At 39.2% G+C, this 17,201-nt stretch overlaps 1 protein-coding gene across 3 annotated transcripts in view; it reads left to right on the top strand.

Annotated features, from left to right (window-relative positions):
- Positions 1-9,062: 9,062 nt before the first annotated feature.
- LOC118556044 (synaptotagmin-1-like) overlaps positions 9,063-17,201 on the top strand; it is a 105,537-nt gene continuing 97,398 nt past the window's right edge. For 2 of the 3 annotated variants that reach the window (XM_036129404.1, XM_036129402.1), the window contains exons 1-2: positions 9,063-9,173; positions 9,267-9,344. The gene's annotated coding sequence lies outside the window, so the exon portion shown is untranslated. Of the gene's footprint in view, positions 9,174-9,266; positions 9,373-17,201 lie in introns of all 3 variants that reach the window. The other variant, XM_036129403.1, reaches the window with a different exon arrangement.

The following is a 17,201-nucleotide window of genomic DNA, read 5'->3' as shown; positions in this document are numbered from 1 at the left end:
AAATAGTAGCTTATTACAACTGAGGTATCAGAATCAGATATTTTTTAATAATCCCAGAGGGGAATTGCTGTTTCAGTACAACCACCATTACATACATCACATACATCACAAACATTACAGATACCGTAATATGCGTTCACATGCTGTATATGCAGATACCTTATGTGAACATATAATATGTTGATGAGCTACAGCAGCAGAAGACCACACTGGGTACCGCGTCTGCCAGGGATTTAAATTGTGATGTGTCCGGGTACAATTTATATAGTTCTCACAAAAAGTGGACAGTAAACAGATTTTTCTTGTAAATATCCTTAAAGGATGGCTTCTCTAGTTCTATCGAGTGTTGATGCTAGTGATGGTGGTGGTGGTGGTGGGAGACCTTTGGTAATAGTACCAGTGGGGAATCTTTTAAACAGCACAGCATACTTGGGCTTTCTTTTACGGTTTCCCTGCTTTTATGAGCATGGTGTTCCCATCTTCTGGTGGCTACTTCCAGCAGGACAGTAGGCCTGTTTTTTTGATTATGAAAATTAGTTCACTCTACTCATGTGCATTCACAGTCCCCAGATCTAAATCCAAAAGAGCTAATTTGGGACGCTGCTAAGTGAGAGATTTGCATAATAGACGTGCAGCTGACAAATCCGCTGCAACTGCATGATGCTGGCATGGAAATGTGGACAGAAATCTCTGAGGAATGTTTTATGAACACTTAAGGCAGTTCTGAAGGCAAAGAGGTGTCCATCCATCGCCAGAAAGGTGTACGTGTTAATGGTGGTTCTCAGTGTATGCTTCTCTCTTGATACCACAAAATATAATTTAGATGATTTGGTAGCCTGTTGTACTAAATAAATATTTGGAAATGTTTCATGGTTGGTTTGTATTGTTGGACAGAATTACATGTTACGTGTTGTGAGCTTGAATTGTTTCTGCTATGTCAGTAAAAAAACATGTTGTAAAACCCAAAATGTTATGAATTTTGGGTCCAAAGAAGACAAGAAAAGCCTTAGATGGTATCAAACTTAAGAAAAACAGTGGTCACTAGACGTTTTAAGAAAAACAAATAGCAGTATTCAGAGTTTGCTTGTGAACTTTTCTTGCAAAGGTTATTAGGACAACCATTCAGGTTCCCGAAAAGATTCACAGTCATGGTGACCGAACTTGTGAGCTGCTTGCAAAGATAAAATAGGTGGAAAAACAACCCTCTCCCGGGCTTCCTGTTCTCCTCTTACGGATGGATTTTGGATTTAAGCCGAACATCTGTGGGACGTCCGTATCACTGGAAAGTATCACTGACCCCAGCAGGTGTTCTGCATGTTACGTCGCAGGCTATTTGTTTGTGTGTGGGTGGGAGTTTGTGTACAGTACGAACCACATGCATGCGAGTGAGAGAAGCCGGCTGGCGGTGAAAAGCAGCACCTGCATGAATTGAGAAGAGTTCTCTGAATAGCTCCATATTTGAACAGCCACTTGTCTACAGATAAAGCTGTAAGTGATTCGTGGCAGCTTCCTGCCCGTAGTTGAGAGGAGGGGGTGAGGGCTGTGGAGGAGAGAATTTGAGAAAGACTGAGAAAGAGGAGATGAAATGAGAGCATTAGCTGTAATTAGGGCTCATTTTCTCCATTTGGAAGAGCATTTCTCTGTTTCCAGGAGTATTAGTTCTGGATATTCTGGGTGGGTCAAAGCAGTGTGTCATCAGTGAATCCAAAGAGAACATTTGCATATTATTTGTGAAAATTACTGCTATGCTTTTATGGTTAAAGGTGCCAAAATAAAACAAAATAATCATAAACATCAAATCAATTTAATCGGTGTTGCACATCATATTCCACATATGAGATAGGTTAGCTGAGGCCAACCCTAATGCTTTCCAGTCAGTCAGCAATTTTTAGAATAGACGTTTAAAAGATTATGTCTTAGGAACAGAGCGAATTGCATTAATTTTTTACATTTCCTCTAATCCATCACATGTGGGAGAGAAATTAACTTTAGAAAAAGTTGAGACAAGACCAAGCTGCTTCCCTTCCTTCAGCCAGCAGGGGGACTTTATTTTGTACTAACACAGAGTTAAGCACTCACGTTTTCATTCAGGAAAATCCTGAATATGAGATCTTACTGGCTAAGTAGACCACTTAACCCAATACAGATGTCTCCTGTCATTCCAGGAAAGATTGCTTATATATCATATTGTGATTAACAGGAAATTCATATCATTTGGAGCCTAGTGAAAAACAGGGTTCAAACTTGGCAACAAAAAGTCAAACGGAGTCCAGCTGTCCTCTTTTTACCCTTACTAGTTCTGGAACTTTCCAATCTCCCATACATGGCATCATCTTTTCAAGACCTGCTTATATTTGACTGCATTGTTGTCTTCAGCGTTCTATTATGATGAGTTAATTTTTTTTCATGGCTTAACCAATCCAATCAGAATTAGAAGACTTAAAAAACAATCATCTTACAAAGAGTGGGAGCTGCTTTCTAAATGCTCCCAGCACAAAGAATGTCTGCCATTTAAACAAATCAGTCATAACACTATGGCCAATGACAGCAGAAGTTAGAAACACTGGTTCTGGCTGAAAAATAAACCTGTTTTTGGTTTAATTATATTTGCCAGGAATTTAACATTGTTTTCTCAAAGGTTTGGGATATAATATGGAAAATGGGAAATTATAGAGTTTAGTGAGTTTTGCAGGGACAAATGTTTAATCCACCCTGCCATAAAACAACAATGGTTCAAGAATGGCTTAAGGAGCATGAGTATGAGGTGTTTACTTCTGATTCTCCAGATCTCAATTCAATCGAGTTTCTAAGGAATAATCAGATAGACTCAATATAGCAGGTGGTCATAATGTTATGCCTCATTTGTGTATTTTGCTCACAAAATAGTGAACCTAAGACATAAAACCAGCTTTTGCCTAATGACTTCCCAATTGGTATTGATTAGTTGAAGATAATTTGGTGGATTGATTTGGTTTTCCTTGAAACAAATGTCATTTTAAATGCAATTTGAATTGGGGATGAAAATATTTTTAAGAAGCAATCTTTCCACCTAACAGGGTAGTATCATCTGTTTCCTGTTGATGATGCGCTTGTCTTTGGAGTCATATAATACAAGTTTTAACATTTTGTGTTACTGCACAGGTTACACAAGTGGGACATTGGTTGCTATCTAGATTTCATAATTGTGAGCTTGCACAATACAAGTCCTGGTGGACTTTTGAAATTAAATGGTATGTGCTGGCCCTTTACCTGCTTCTGTGCACCTGATTTAAATTGAAGGCTGATTAGCCGGTTTCTGCAAAAAGTCATGCTTTAAAAGTTAATTCCTTTAGATCATTTATATTCTAAGGACACATTGAAAATATGCAGAACAGTGTATCCTGAAGAACAAGGATTTGAAACACTTGGTACTCTTTTCATAACAAAATGAGGTTAAAGTTTTTAATTTGAGTAAAATAAGAATGTAACTAATCTTTTACTTGTGCAATAAAATACCCTTTCTACAGCTCCAATTTCTTTGGATCTTTGTTCTTTAAAATATCAATGATACTGCAGAATTTCTGTCTGCATTTGATGTTGTTGCAGCTTCAGCTTCAGGGGAAACTTTATGCACATGCTGAGACGTCAAAAGGGTTAGGGTTAGTTTAGGTGAAGATGGACATCTGCAAAAAGGACCAAAATATCTTATGTCTAAGGAGATAGAACATTAACGAGTAGTTCTGTGCATACAGGAATCGGTGAAGGAGATTAACTAAAAAAAGATAAAAGGGCAATTTAACTTGCTATTCATGATGTCCGGAGATGTAAATTTCTTGTAAGTGATACTGAAAACGTCAATTATGTGTAATCATCTGTCTTTTTTAAAAATAACTCCAATAAATATAATAAAATTAACAATAACCTTCATGCCTATTCTGGTACATTACTCACTCACTAGCCACTTGAGTGCTGTTGGAGTAATAAGCAACATTTGAGATAAAATACTTTTTTTCCAGGCATTTAGAGTTTACAGTTTGTAAAGTTAATAACTCATAGTTTGTTAAGCTGGGAAAAGATGACTTCTGACTGTTGAATCTTCTCTTTTTGAGGTTGAATAAGACCAGTAATTTGCTGTGTCCAAAGGTGACCTCTGCAATGCTCCTGACATTTTTGGAAATTGTCCTTTTGTTCACCTATCTCCTTTTATTCTTCCAGTATTTTTTCCTCCTAAATGCCATTTCACCCTGTTCAGTCCCTTTCTAATCTATCCCCATTTTTATCTTCCTTTCTTCTTCAACGGAAGTCAACCATGGATGGGTTTGCAGCCATTGTTGGGTTCATATTTCCTGTCTATTTCTTTTGAAACAAAGTGTTCCCTGCTGTCAAATTACAATAAAACATTCCTGTGAAGTTTTTAGGTTGCCTAGCAATGCTTATTTACTGGCAAAATAGGTTTACGCATCGTAATGTAACTGTGAAAATATAAAGCAGATAAAACCATTATTAAATGAGTCTAAATTAAGGTCAAACACTTTTTGTAATCCCTAGAAGTAAATATTCCCTTGAAACAAAACTTGCTATTGATGCTTAAGTTTACATAGAACTGGATTTAAGTATTTTCCAGGTCTGGATCAGTGTGTGAGAAAATTTAAATTTTATATTTAAAGACCTTCTAACCCACACATACCAAAGCCTTACCCCGCCCACACCTAGCATTTAAAAAATGCACCAAAAAGAGGTGGGGTGTGGTCTGGGTGTGGTCTGGGCTACTAGAACAAGGTAAATAAATGCTAAATATAATAACTGAATACTGAGCTAATAAATTGCTAACCTGTAAATAGATAAACAAAGATTGCAAAGTTCATTGTTCCAACTCAAACTCTCTACGGAGACACGTGTGAGATGAAGCCTCTTTGATCCTCTTTGATGATTTTTTTGGTCGCCGTCCAACCAGTACTGAGCCGAGACTGATACCCATCCTCCTAGACTCATTTTGAGTCGGATACGTCACTGTCCTGAGTTGTTAAAAGCTATTGCTTGGTGTTAGTGGAGTACTTGATCATGTGAATTATTGATTTGCATCTGATGTAGAATGCACCTTGGAGGATGGGCCTCCATGTCCTTAAAAACAGCAGCTCTCCAACTACTGGTTGCTCAAGGGCGAGCCCCCATCATGGACTATTCACCCTGCTGTCAGAGGTTCAGCAGCTTCAATTGCAGAACAACCAGATTCCAAAACAGCTTCATTCCACACGTCATAAACTTGCTAAACTCCCAATAACCTCTCCCCCCCACCATACATACAAAACTAGTCACTTTTTATGGACACAGAGTTCTATTGCCCTAAGTGACTGTGCTATTTACATATGCTTACGCTATTCATATTGTCTTACACATAACCTTTCTGTACATATAACACATATTTTGCAGCCATATTCCCGACAATTAGATATATTTAAAATGTTTCAATTTTCTTATTTTTTTACTCAGAGCCTTGCAAGCAAATTTTGCTCAATTATAAATTATGCATGTGTAGTTGAATGACAATTAATTCTTGAAGTCGTTCAATTGTTGTTGAATGTGCAGAATGTCTTTGTCTGAACAAACATCCTCACATAAAAGTGATCTATGATGCCATTGTTTCAGTGAGCTCGTTTAGGGCTCTGCGCGCAGGTCTCCTTGGAGAGGCTGGAAGCCCAGCACCTGTAGTGTGCAGGCTTAAATGTGTGCAGAATGTTGTTGGAAAAAGAGGTCGGCATCTCTGCAATACTGAAATTTTGAGTTGAGATGAAACAACTGGACAGTTTTGGAGTGGACATTAACAAAGTGGATTGAGGGCAAGGGTGTGTGGAAACCTGACCAGTGTACTCTCCTTTAACACCATCTGTGTCTCTGGTAAATCCCGTAGAGAACCATTCCTCCAACCAAGGTCTAAGTGAAAAACAGGTACTTAATATGATCTAAGCATCAATATCCAGAACGGAATCCATCAACAGTGCAAATAGCCGCACACCAAAATGTCAACCCATTTGTATAACTGAAATGCCTTATAATATAAACAGTTTTTTTTAGCTTTTTTATATCATATTTTCTTATTCCTTAACTGATTAACTGAAAATAAAAAAACAGCTGAATCCCCAAATTCAAACATACAGGGCAAGCCAAGCTCCAACGCCCCCAATACTGCCAGTCAATTTTCTCCCACGCAGGGTATTAAAAGGATGTGATTCATTACAAAGCAGCCTTAGTGGTCCTTAATTGTGGATCAAACTGGCCCAAGTGTTTTAAATGAATCTTAGATTGCCCCTTCTCCAAAATAGGATGGAGGGGGGGGCAGCTGGGTTACAGTGTGTTTTGCCAGAAAGCAAAATTGACTTGTCATAAAGTGGTACAACTTTCTAGTTTAACTGTACTCCCCCCAGTGGATTGGTTAAAGTAACCGCAATAAAGATGGCTGAACAACAGACATATGCAAAGCCTCCTTGCTGGATAAAGAAGTCAAATGGATGCAGAAATTTTAGTTTTTTAAAAATTAGATACCCCACAAACTACAGGTAAAATAAGAACCTTGACAAATCAGTCAAGTTGCTACTAGCGGCGCATTACAAGGAGAACTATGTGTTCGCCGCTTGTGATCTAAACTATCGTAAGGCAGTTCTCACATGCATCAACAAAAAAAAAAAAAACCTGAATACCTGTAAATACCAGTCCAAAAGTCGGCACCAAGACTATCACTGGAACAAACATAAGAGCGTGAAATCAGGACTAAATATACAGCTCAACAATATCGATCCCCTAGTAAACAACCCATAAGGTGCTTCGACATGTGTTGAACAGACTCAGATGTTTTCCTTACATGGATGCATTCCTTCCAGCTCTCATTAGAGTCTAGGTATAAGATTACTGATCCACAAATTTGCAGTGGGCACATCACTCGACCGAGTAATCGACTCGTGCCAAACATCCACAGAGCACGGCACCTATACCGTACACAGCAGCAGTGAGGGAAAGCTGACTGAAGGAAGAACAAGCTGTGTGGAGTCCAGGCAGAGTGCTAGTTGGCAATCATTAACGGAGACGCCCTGTTTGCTTTGTCCCGACTTTGTCCGTCTTTTAGCCTTTATCTGTGTGTATCTGTTGTCTGTCATGTGGCTCTGTGTGCTTTAACAACCTGGGCACTTTGTTTAGACTCTTGTACCAGTTTGTTACATAATTTTGTTGCCTAGAATGGGACAATAAATGCATCCCAATGCTTTGTGATTAACTGACAACTAAAGTCAACCTGTTTTTGTAAACATGTCAAACTAATTGGTTTAGAAAGGACCCTTGAAGTAGTTTCATCTGGACACCGGCAAGTAAATAATGTTAATTACATGAGTTTTGCCAAATGTTTTGCAAGACTTGCATAAAGCAGATTCTCTACCTACACACTCAGGAAAATAGAGAAGAGAATATAATTTATCTACATCATTTCTCTTGTCTGTATAAGAAGGGAAAAATAGAGTATTTTAAATATGTTTTTCTAGACCACTTCAACAGCTCAGTATACGTATGTTGATGACACAATGTTATTCTTTTTCAACATATTAACACAGTCCACTACAGTCAAAATGTCAGTGTGTGCAAAACAACATTAAAAGTCATAATTTTATCCAACGTAAAGCTAAGAAGACAGAGGTGATTATTTTTGGCCCCTAAAGGCAAGGATGGAGATCCTCATTCAAAAAGACTTGATGAGACCAAAGACCACACAGCGTGAAAATACCTAAAAGATCTCAAATTTAACATCCACGTACATTATATTACCAAATTTATCTACTATTATCCTAAAACGATACCGTATAGTCTTTAAACTAAGCATGCTTTTATTGTCAATAGGTGAGATCGTAAAATTAATGCTGCAGCCAGAGTTCTGGCCAACACCAAGATAATTATTACAAAACTCCTTAAGTCAATAAACTGGCTCCCAGTTTGTAAAAGGATAGGTTTTAAAATGTAATGGATCAAGGAGCAAATTAATTGTGTTTGGCTCAAATACATTTTAGAGTTGCTGATTAGGTATGAACCATCTTAACCCTTTAGGTTATTAGAGAGTTGTTCAGTCGGTTTTCCCAGGACCCTAGCATTAATTTCTATGCTCCTCAGCTCTAAGACAAACTCCCTGAAAATCTGAGATATGCAGACATTGTTTATTTTAAGTCAATACTGAAAACATTGCCTGCTGCAGCTTAGCCATAAATGTCAAATATTGCCTTACCAGTTCATTGCATTTTAACATTTATTTTTATGTCATCCCTAAGGTTACAGTTATATTTCTTTAAAAATCAGGTTAAAATAAAACAAAAAGCTCAAAAATTAGAATTTTGAATACATTGTAATTTTAATATGGAAAAATGTGCTGGAACCCTGCTGGTGTGATTGATCCAGCTTTTTCAGCTGGAGTGAAAATACGACAGTTTGTCAGGTTTTCACTGGTGGTCCTCCTTCGTCATTTGCTGTCCCCTCTCTGGGAGATCCAAGAGCCACATCCGGTCAGGCTGAGTGTCTGGAGGATGCTAGGCAGCTCCTCGAGGCAGAGCATTAGCATACACTTACTCTGGGAATGCCCTTGACTAGCTGTCTGCAGAATGGGACGTGAGCGGCATCAGATACACCAGCGACTCCTGAGGAGAGACAGAAATAAATGGAGTGAAGCGGGGGGGGTCAAGAAGAATAAGTGGGAAAGAGCAGTTTCAAACAGTAATCATATACACTATGAATGCCTCATTAAAATTATTCATTAATCCCGCCGTCTAATGTTGCTGAGCTTGCTCAGGGGCTTTGTTTCCTTCCATCAGACAATATCCACAGAAATGGTTCATAAACCAAGAACAAGTTTGTAAATGATGTGTGGAAATGCACATCTAATAGTACCACCGACTGATATTTGTTTTCACGAAGCAGAAGGTGTGAGTGGGTGGGGGAAAAATGTCAGAAAATAGTGAGCTAAGAGATCGAGGGGCTGTGTGCATTTTGTCTGACAGCAGAGGAGCAAGAGAGGGAGCGGTAGGGAAGAGAAAGGAGTCGGAGCGGAGGATGGGGGGAGGGGGCTGGAGTAGGTGGGCGGGAAGAGAGGAGGCGAGTGTCACGGACAGTAAGAGAGGGAAGGAACAGCGCTTGCTGGAGCTGCTGACTGGGTGTTCAAGTGTGTGATTGTGAGTGCTTCTTGAGACGTCGTGTGTGAATAAAAGGACGCTTCTTTTCCAGCCACTGATGTTTGTTTTTCCCCCTTTTCCTTCCTCTCAAAGTGCAACATCAAGCAGAACTTGTCTGAAGCCCTTCCTGGGATTTTGAAGAGGACCCAAAGAATCACAGCGAGCTGCCAGGTAGGAGATTGAACCAAGAATCCTTCAGGTATATATTTACATGCAGGCAGAGCTTTTGTTTGAGCTGTTGCTTTGATATGAATGCATGCCATGGCTGGCCGCTTGAAATGGAGATTTTTATTTTTTTTGATGTGTGTGAGCGTGTGCGTAAACATGGCTCACAGGATGCTGTACTGTAACGGCAACTGCAGAAGTCCGGTTGGATTTAGAAAGAGAAGGTAGGCTCTCCTCAGAGGTGACAGATGTCAAAGGGTGTCCAATTTATTCCTGAAAAGTAATTTACAAAACCTTTTAAAGACAAGGTTTGTTTAGGAAAAAAAGTGGGGTGATTTTTTTCTTGCTTCCCCTTATGACTTTTGCACATTTCTGAATATATTACCTGTGAATTTGTAGGTAGTTTATTAAGCAGTTGTACGAAAATAATAGTTTTTGGTTTCTATTCTAAGTGTGACCTGGTTGTAGTTGGCTCTCCATCTGATCTGATCCATGGTGGTTAGGATGAGGGTTGGGCTCAGTTCCTCAGAACACTCACAGAGGCAATAACTAAGCTCCAGAGAAGACAACAGATGTGACATATTTACCACTCGTATCCAGTTTGGATCTGGTGTTGCTGCTTCCCGTTTGCCTGTGTTTGCTTTCTTTGTCATCTAATGAGAAGTTAACAGTGTAATCGAATCATTGCACTGCCTTCCCTGCTGTTTGTCATTTCCCCCCTCTGTCATCCCTTATCGCTTCCCCCTCTCTCTTTGGCCTCATTATCCCTGATTCGCCTGAAATGAACGAGTCAGTCTCTCTGCCTTCCTCCATCCATGCATGCTGAGGTGCAGTAGGTGTTTTATCAAAGTGTCTGAGGCAGAACAAAGCTTCTCTGCCTTTGTTATTGTTTGCACTTTCTCTCGTTTAGAAGCATGAGTGAGGTAAAAATCCACCGTTAAGTTTTCTAACTTTAAGCTAGTTTGGTATCAGGTCCAGTTTTCCTGAAATCCTTGTTTCACTGCTTTTATGATTCCTTAGAAATAGCCGATTGCTTTTCTAGCAGATCTTGTTATATTGAAGTTAGTGCAGTCATTCTTTTTCTTTTTAACTACACTTGCACTTTTTGTTGTCCTATGTCTGTATGGTGTGTCCAGCTGCATCGATAGTTAAAGAACAGTGTGTTTTTGTTGAACAGCTGTTCAGCCACGAACAGTACACTATACTATAGCAGCGTGCGGCAACAACCTGACCTTCACCCAACCTTGCAGAGCAACAGAGAGCGTTCATTCACTAAAAAAAGGGTGACAACATTTGCGAGTCACATTTTGTCTGATGAGAAGTTCAAAAATAAAAAAATGGCAATAATCAAATGCAGTGTTGAGCGGACCTTTGAGCGGATGTCCTGATCACCTCAGGATGTTAAAGAATCCTTTGAGGTTAAAGCATTGCTGCCCAGAGCGACAGACGGCTTCTCTCGGTCCAGTGGATGCAGACCACTCTCTCTGTGAATCATTGCTTCATCCGCTATGATTGGCTATCTTTTCTACTCTAGGGAAAGACAGGATGAGCTGTGTTCAGCCTTCTCTTTCACACACAAAGTTAGTTAAAACATGAGAATGAATAACAAAGTAAGGGTTACGAAGGTTGAGGTTTTGCATTCATGCACGACAGCCACCCCCTTCCCGCCGTAACACTATCCATTTGTGCAAGATGCTGTGACACGTATGACAGCTCAGAGAGCAAACAGGGCGTGGAGCTTCCCGCCTGCTGAGACTCTGGCTTGTTTGCCGCCTTTAGATGGTCCCAGCTGAGCCGAGGTCCGGACCGCTCCGCCCGGTCAGCCGACAAAATGCCTGTTTCATATCAGTGAGAAGAGCTTCTGGAGCGCTGATTCAGAACCACGGACAGCGGTCCTGCACAGCAGAGCAGAGGAGGTGACAATGGGGGGATTTCAGCACCTCCTTCTCCAGAGAACACCACATGAAATAATCCACATCTATTTTGTAAAGAGCAGTGATGTAGTGACTGGATTTTATAATGTGGAGAAGTGGCATGTTTACGTTTTGATGGCACAGGGAGCAGTTTGTGTTTCTAAAGCTTTGCGAATTCTAACCTGAGAAGGAGGAAAAGGTCTTCCATGCTCCATAGCTAGGCTGGCCTAGCAATGCCAGATCTTTCCACTGTGGTGCATCTACAGCCCAATGTCTGAACATTTGATGTAATTAACTGGAATATAACATTTTAGTGTATTTATACTTTCCTTTATTAATACATATTGTTGTCTTCTTTGTCACTGTACAATAATGAAGAGAGCTCAACATGCTTGCTGCATTTTCCTCTTTTCTCACTCGTTGTTTTTTGGCCTGGGTTGTTATGTTGATGACTAATCTGATCATGTCATTCAAAATAAATTGTTGTTATAGTGTTCAACGATTAAATGCATAAACTTAATAAACCATTTGTATAATAGTGCACTGAAAAATATATTATCAGGTGTATTTGTGCCTTTGTCATTATATAATGCTGTCAGTGGAAAGACCACACAGGTGCAATTGAATAACAGCAGAACATTGGAGAGGATTTATGCAAAATGTGGCATTTCAGTTTTATGGCTGTTTACATAAACAACATGAAGAGCTGCACCAATAATTAATTAAAATAATGACTTGAATTATAGTAACTTTCAGGTTGCTAGGAACTAAAAATTAATTTGATGGTGGTAGGTAGTTGTAGGTAGTTGAGTATTTGTGGTACTTTTATAAAAAATGCGATGTTTAAGATAAGTTAGAAACAAGGGACCTTAAATTCATATCCAGTTGTTCCTACAGAGGAGTCAAAATCAACTGTTTAAATTGTTATTGGCAAAACAAAACGTACCAAATCATAAATCAGCCCCAAAATTATCTGATCAGACCATTTGTAATATTATTTAGAGTGATTTTTTGTTTTTAAAAAGCACATTTTGGTGGATGGGGCAGTATTGTAATCCTCACAACACATATACTAACTCCACACAATAGCAGCTGACTGCAGGATCTAAATCTGTCCAGTAAGTAAACAAAAAAACAAAGAACAGGAGTATTACAGCATATGGACTAAAAACACAGTTAAGACTAGCTTTATTATTTTACAAATGACATAATTTTAGTAAATTGATACTCTTATTGGAAAATGTAACTAAAAATCAGCTCAACTATTATTTATTGTCTCTGCACCTGTTTATCCTTTATATACTTTAAAATAAGCTGTTAAAGGACTGTTTACAGTTTAGATAATTAAAATAACCATTTTCCCACTGAAAAAATCTCTAGAAATCAAATCATGTTTAATAGTTGTTTTAATCTTTTCTTAGTCCTATTTACTCTGATTGATGAAACATTAGCATTGATTTATAATGGTGTTGCTATAAATTCCTTTTTGATTAGGACTGAGCAAAAATACTGAGATAAAAAAGTCGAAACTACAACTTGACAGGAATATGCACACATTTGCACAGCAGGAAGGGAACCAAACTGGACCCTGAGCTTTTGTTGTCAACAATGGACAGCAAACTAGCCATCACTCCACTTCCATCGTTTTCCCATGCACAGGTGCCATAATTGAAAGAGCTAATAACCATTCAGGGTCATTTGTATATGTACCCATTCGCATAATCGAATAGGCATGTGTTAAGTGTTTTCCACTGTTGTGTTAATAACGCTGCCATCGTGCGCAATGCGTTTGCACGGCTCATTGCTGTCGTCAGATCCGTCTATGTATGTGTTTCTACCTGTGAAGGTTTTCTGCCATAAATCTGTGGCATCAAATGATGCCAGGTCTTGTTCGGTTCTTGTTTCTGTGGGATGTGTATCTGATAGATCTAATGTTGAGATCACATATGTGGCAGGTTACACAGCGCCTGGACTGCAGGTAATTTTCATGTGTCAGACAGACATGACTGGACTGGATTCTCCAAAGCAGACAGCAAGAAAAAATCTTTATGCTTTACAAATGGAGTGATAGAGGGAGCTGAGTGCATGAAAATAGTTGCGTGAGTTTTGTTTTTAAGGAAGAAAGTAAGAACTAAAGACGGTGGCTGGATATGCTGTGGCTGTCTTTGCCGCTTTAACCAACATGCTGTCTGTTACAAATGTGATCTGAGAGCTACGTTTGATCACTAGATCTCTGACTCCACAGTATGCAGAGTATTCACCAGAGACCCCTGTTTACAAAGTGGGAAGAGGGCAAAGCTGACAGCATCAGGAAAGTGCAGTTTGTGCAGTACTCAGAGCACAGGTTACCGAAAGGTAGAAGGAAACTCAAGAGAAGCTCACCTCAGATGTATTTAATAGTTGCATAGCAACAACTCGGAGCTTTTCAGCAGATATGGCATCGAGCACAGGCTTGTTTTGTGTTTGACAGAATGTGGAATAATGGGAAAAAGAGGGAAAAAGCAGTGAAGGAAGATATCTATTTTAACTGGGTTTATTATCTTCATTCAGTGAGAGCACATTGCAGGTCTGTGTATCACGAGGTCTAATGGGTGATGCCACTGAACTCATTCATTTATACCATAAGAAGCTTGTTGGCAGATATTATTCATACGTTGGTTTTCTCATATATATGATCAAATAGAAACAAATACCAATAAATACTATTTTGAGATCTTAGAACAATATATTTGGTCTCCTTTCCACATGCAAAGCATGAATTGATCACTGAAGTTTTGCATGTGGAAGGAAAATAATCCTTTGCTTATATTCAAATAAATCTGCTTATCTGTGTAGCAAGTCTAATTTATACTGTTGGAACACGTGCATCTTTTAGTGAGACATGGCATTCAACCCGCAATGGTACGTAAAATATTTGCCACTTACGGACGTTTTTTGCTTTTTTGTCATTTCAGAAATTTTAATACCCAAGGTGAGCTAAGTGAACAGAAAAAAACATTTAAGTTTAATGTAAGAGTAATTACCTGTATGTTAAGCCATAAATTAAGTGTAATTAACCACATTTTTTGGAAACTTCTGTTTTGTTTTCCACACTAAGGTCTAATTGCAACCAGACTTAATTTAGAAAACAATGAAATAGTTTTTGATGACAACAAGAAGTAGGTTAAAATATCTTTAAAAGCAACAAACTACGACTAGATCTAAAGAACTTCAAGAATAGATTAGAAACAAAGTCATTGAAGTTTTTTAGCCTTAAAAGGGTTGCAAAGCAATTTCTAACGCTTAAGACTTAAGGCAAGGCAAGTTTACTTATTTATTTATTTGCTTTTCAGTAACAAGACAATTTAAAGTTCACAAGGACTCCAAATTTTAAAGGATCTATTGTTCTCAATATTGGTGAATCCTTCGAGGAGTGACCAGCCAACCAAAATAATTCTTAGAACAAAGTGATTATTCATCCAGGAGCTCACAAAAGAATGTCGTGCAACATCTAAACCACTGCAGGGCCTCAAAGCATTTTAATGTGGTTGGTTTGAGATATCAAGCTCACTATCTCATCCAAAAACACAAATGCATAAGAATAATATGTAGGGCTGGGCAACGATTAAAATATTTAATCGCGATTAATCGCCCTGATTAATCGCGATTAATCGCGATTAATCGCATTGTATTTACAAACTCCAAGAATTAATTCAAAAGTAGTGTAAAGAGCACTTTTATTTTAATGTTCTGCTGCCATATGAACAAAAGTGTTGTAACATTTGTAGCACTTATCAGTAACACATATTTAGTGTAAAGCTCAACTTAAACATGTAAAAGAAAAATTGCAATAATAATAAATTAAAGCTTATTGCCACTGACAGGGAATTCTCTTTATGGGGAAAAAATCTACCAAAAACAGGCAATTTCTGAGGTAACCGCAGGGAGCAGCATTACCATTTTATGTTCAATACCAAAGTTTAACTTGGCAGTGGTTACAACTAACTTGTTTCTGTCATATTCGATGCTGGAAGAACTTTAAACTGAAATGCTTGCCAACTTGATATGCTTGCGTTGCTTGCGTTTATTTGACGTTAACACGCGGTTTTTTGTTGTTGCTTTCTCGCGTGCATATAGTGAATGGCAGGGAAAACAGGCAAAAACACATGGATACTTTGAAACGAGAAGCGACTTCACCGACAGCGTCGATGCAGACCCCCCCGCTCCACACAAAACTTGTTCTGGCCGCCAACTCACCGCCTCGCCTAAGCAAATTCCTGCGGGAAACACCGCCTTCCGCATGTCGGCTTTGTTTTTTTCCGGCCAGCACCTTTCTTACTCTGAATCCGAGGTTTGGCTGACAGCGAGGTTATTGGCGCATTATCACCACCTACTGTTCTGATTCAAACCCCTACACCGCAGCAACAGACCTTCACAAAATAAAAGCATGTGAGCAACATGCGATAACGCGCGTTAAAGAAAATATCGCCGTTAATAGTCTAATGAGTTAACGCGAAATTAACGCGTTAACTTGCCCAGCCCTAATAATATGATATGGGACCAGCCTGGTCAGTAGTACAGTTGGTCTATTTTATAAATGTGACCACCTGTCTCTGAGTTTACCTGTCTACATAAAAAAGGTGTTGGGGGGGGGGGGGGGGGATAAAGAAAGCCCAAGGTTGTTATAGATGGTTTAAGTAAATAAGATGCAAAATTCTCCTTTATTGTCCCACAATGGGAACATTGACATGACAACATGACAGTGGCAAAGACACAGACTGTTACACATAGTTTATAGTAATGGGGGAAAAAACAAGCTAATTAATCTAAAGTTAGCTTTGTCAGAAATGCCAAATATGAAAATAAAAATAAATATTGCACAATTATTGATAATATGGAATAAAAGATGAAATATTCAAGGTAACCAGTTTACAGAACAATATGAGGTACAGCAGCATTTTGAAGAAGCTAAGGTGTGTGCAAGTGTGTACCGTAGCATCTGAAAGACAATCTAAACAATTTATGATCATATCAGAACCTGTTCAACCCTTAGTATGTTGTTAATGAGTCTGTTATGAGTAGCAGAGATTATAAAGTTTAACGGCAGCTGGGAGGAGTGACCTGCGCAAATGCTCTTTAAAGCATCTGGGATCCAGCGGTCTTTCACTGCATAAGCCCTCCAGCTCTGCAACAGCTCCATGCATGGGGTGGGCGACGTTGTTCTTCATTGATGTTATTTTACCTAGTACCTCTGTCTTCCACCACCTGCACTGGGTCCAGAAGCCGTCCCAGGACAGAGATGGCTCTCCTAATGAGTTCATCCAGCCGCTTCCTCTCAGCTACAGATCAGCTGCTGCACCAGCAGACCATAGAAGATGGCTGATGCCACCACATAGTCAAAGAAGGTCTTCAGGAGCGCCCCCTGCAGTCCTCAGTCTCCTTAGCAGGTAGAGTCTGCTCTGACCCTTCCTGTAAAGAGCACTGGTGTTGTGACTCCAGTCCAGTTTATGGTTCCGGTGAAAACTCAGGTACTTATAGGGGTCCACTATCTCCACATCACTTATCTGGATGTTCACCCGTGTCAGGAACGCAGTTGTTTTTCATGTAGTTTGTGATATTCAGGTGTTAAGTTGTTTCTGTTACATTCAGTCATTTCAAACACAGGAAAGGCTGATATTAGCAGCTTACATCTGTTACAGCTTACATCCTAAAAAAGGCTCTGATTTGTCAAGTTCATCCTGCAAATGGAGAACTGTTCTTCTGAGTCCTCCTCTGAGACCTTATTCTAGTATTTGTTACATTTAAGCAACAAAGAGATGGTGTGTTTGTCTTAGTAGATTGTTTTTCTTTCTTTACATTCGCCAGGAATACTGGTGTCATCGTCTATCTGTAATCTTACAGTAGGGTCTGCGTTTCAACATTTGTTCTGTTAGGAGGCCAAATCCCAGAAAGGAGAAAGTCACGAGGTTAT

The sequence above is a fragment of the Fundulus heteroclitus genome, unplaced genomic scaffold (genome assembly GCF_011125445.2).
Source record: "Fundulus heteroclitus isolate FHET01 unplaced genomic scaffold, MU-UCD_Fhet_4.1 scaffold_164, whole genome shotgun sequence".
NCBI classification, from domain to species: Eukaryota; Metazoa; Chordata; class Actinopteri; order Cyprinodontiformes; family Fundulidae; genus Fundulus; species Fundulus heteroclitus.
The sequence above is the reverse complement of the archived record's forward strand: the minus strand, read 5'-3'. Positions and strand labels throughout refer to the sequence as shown.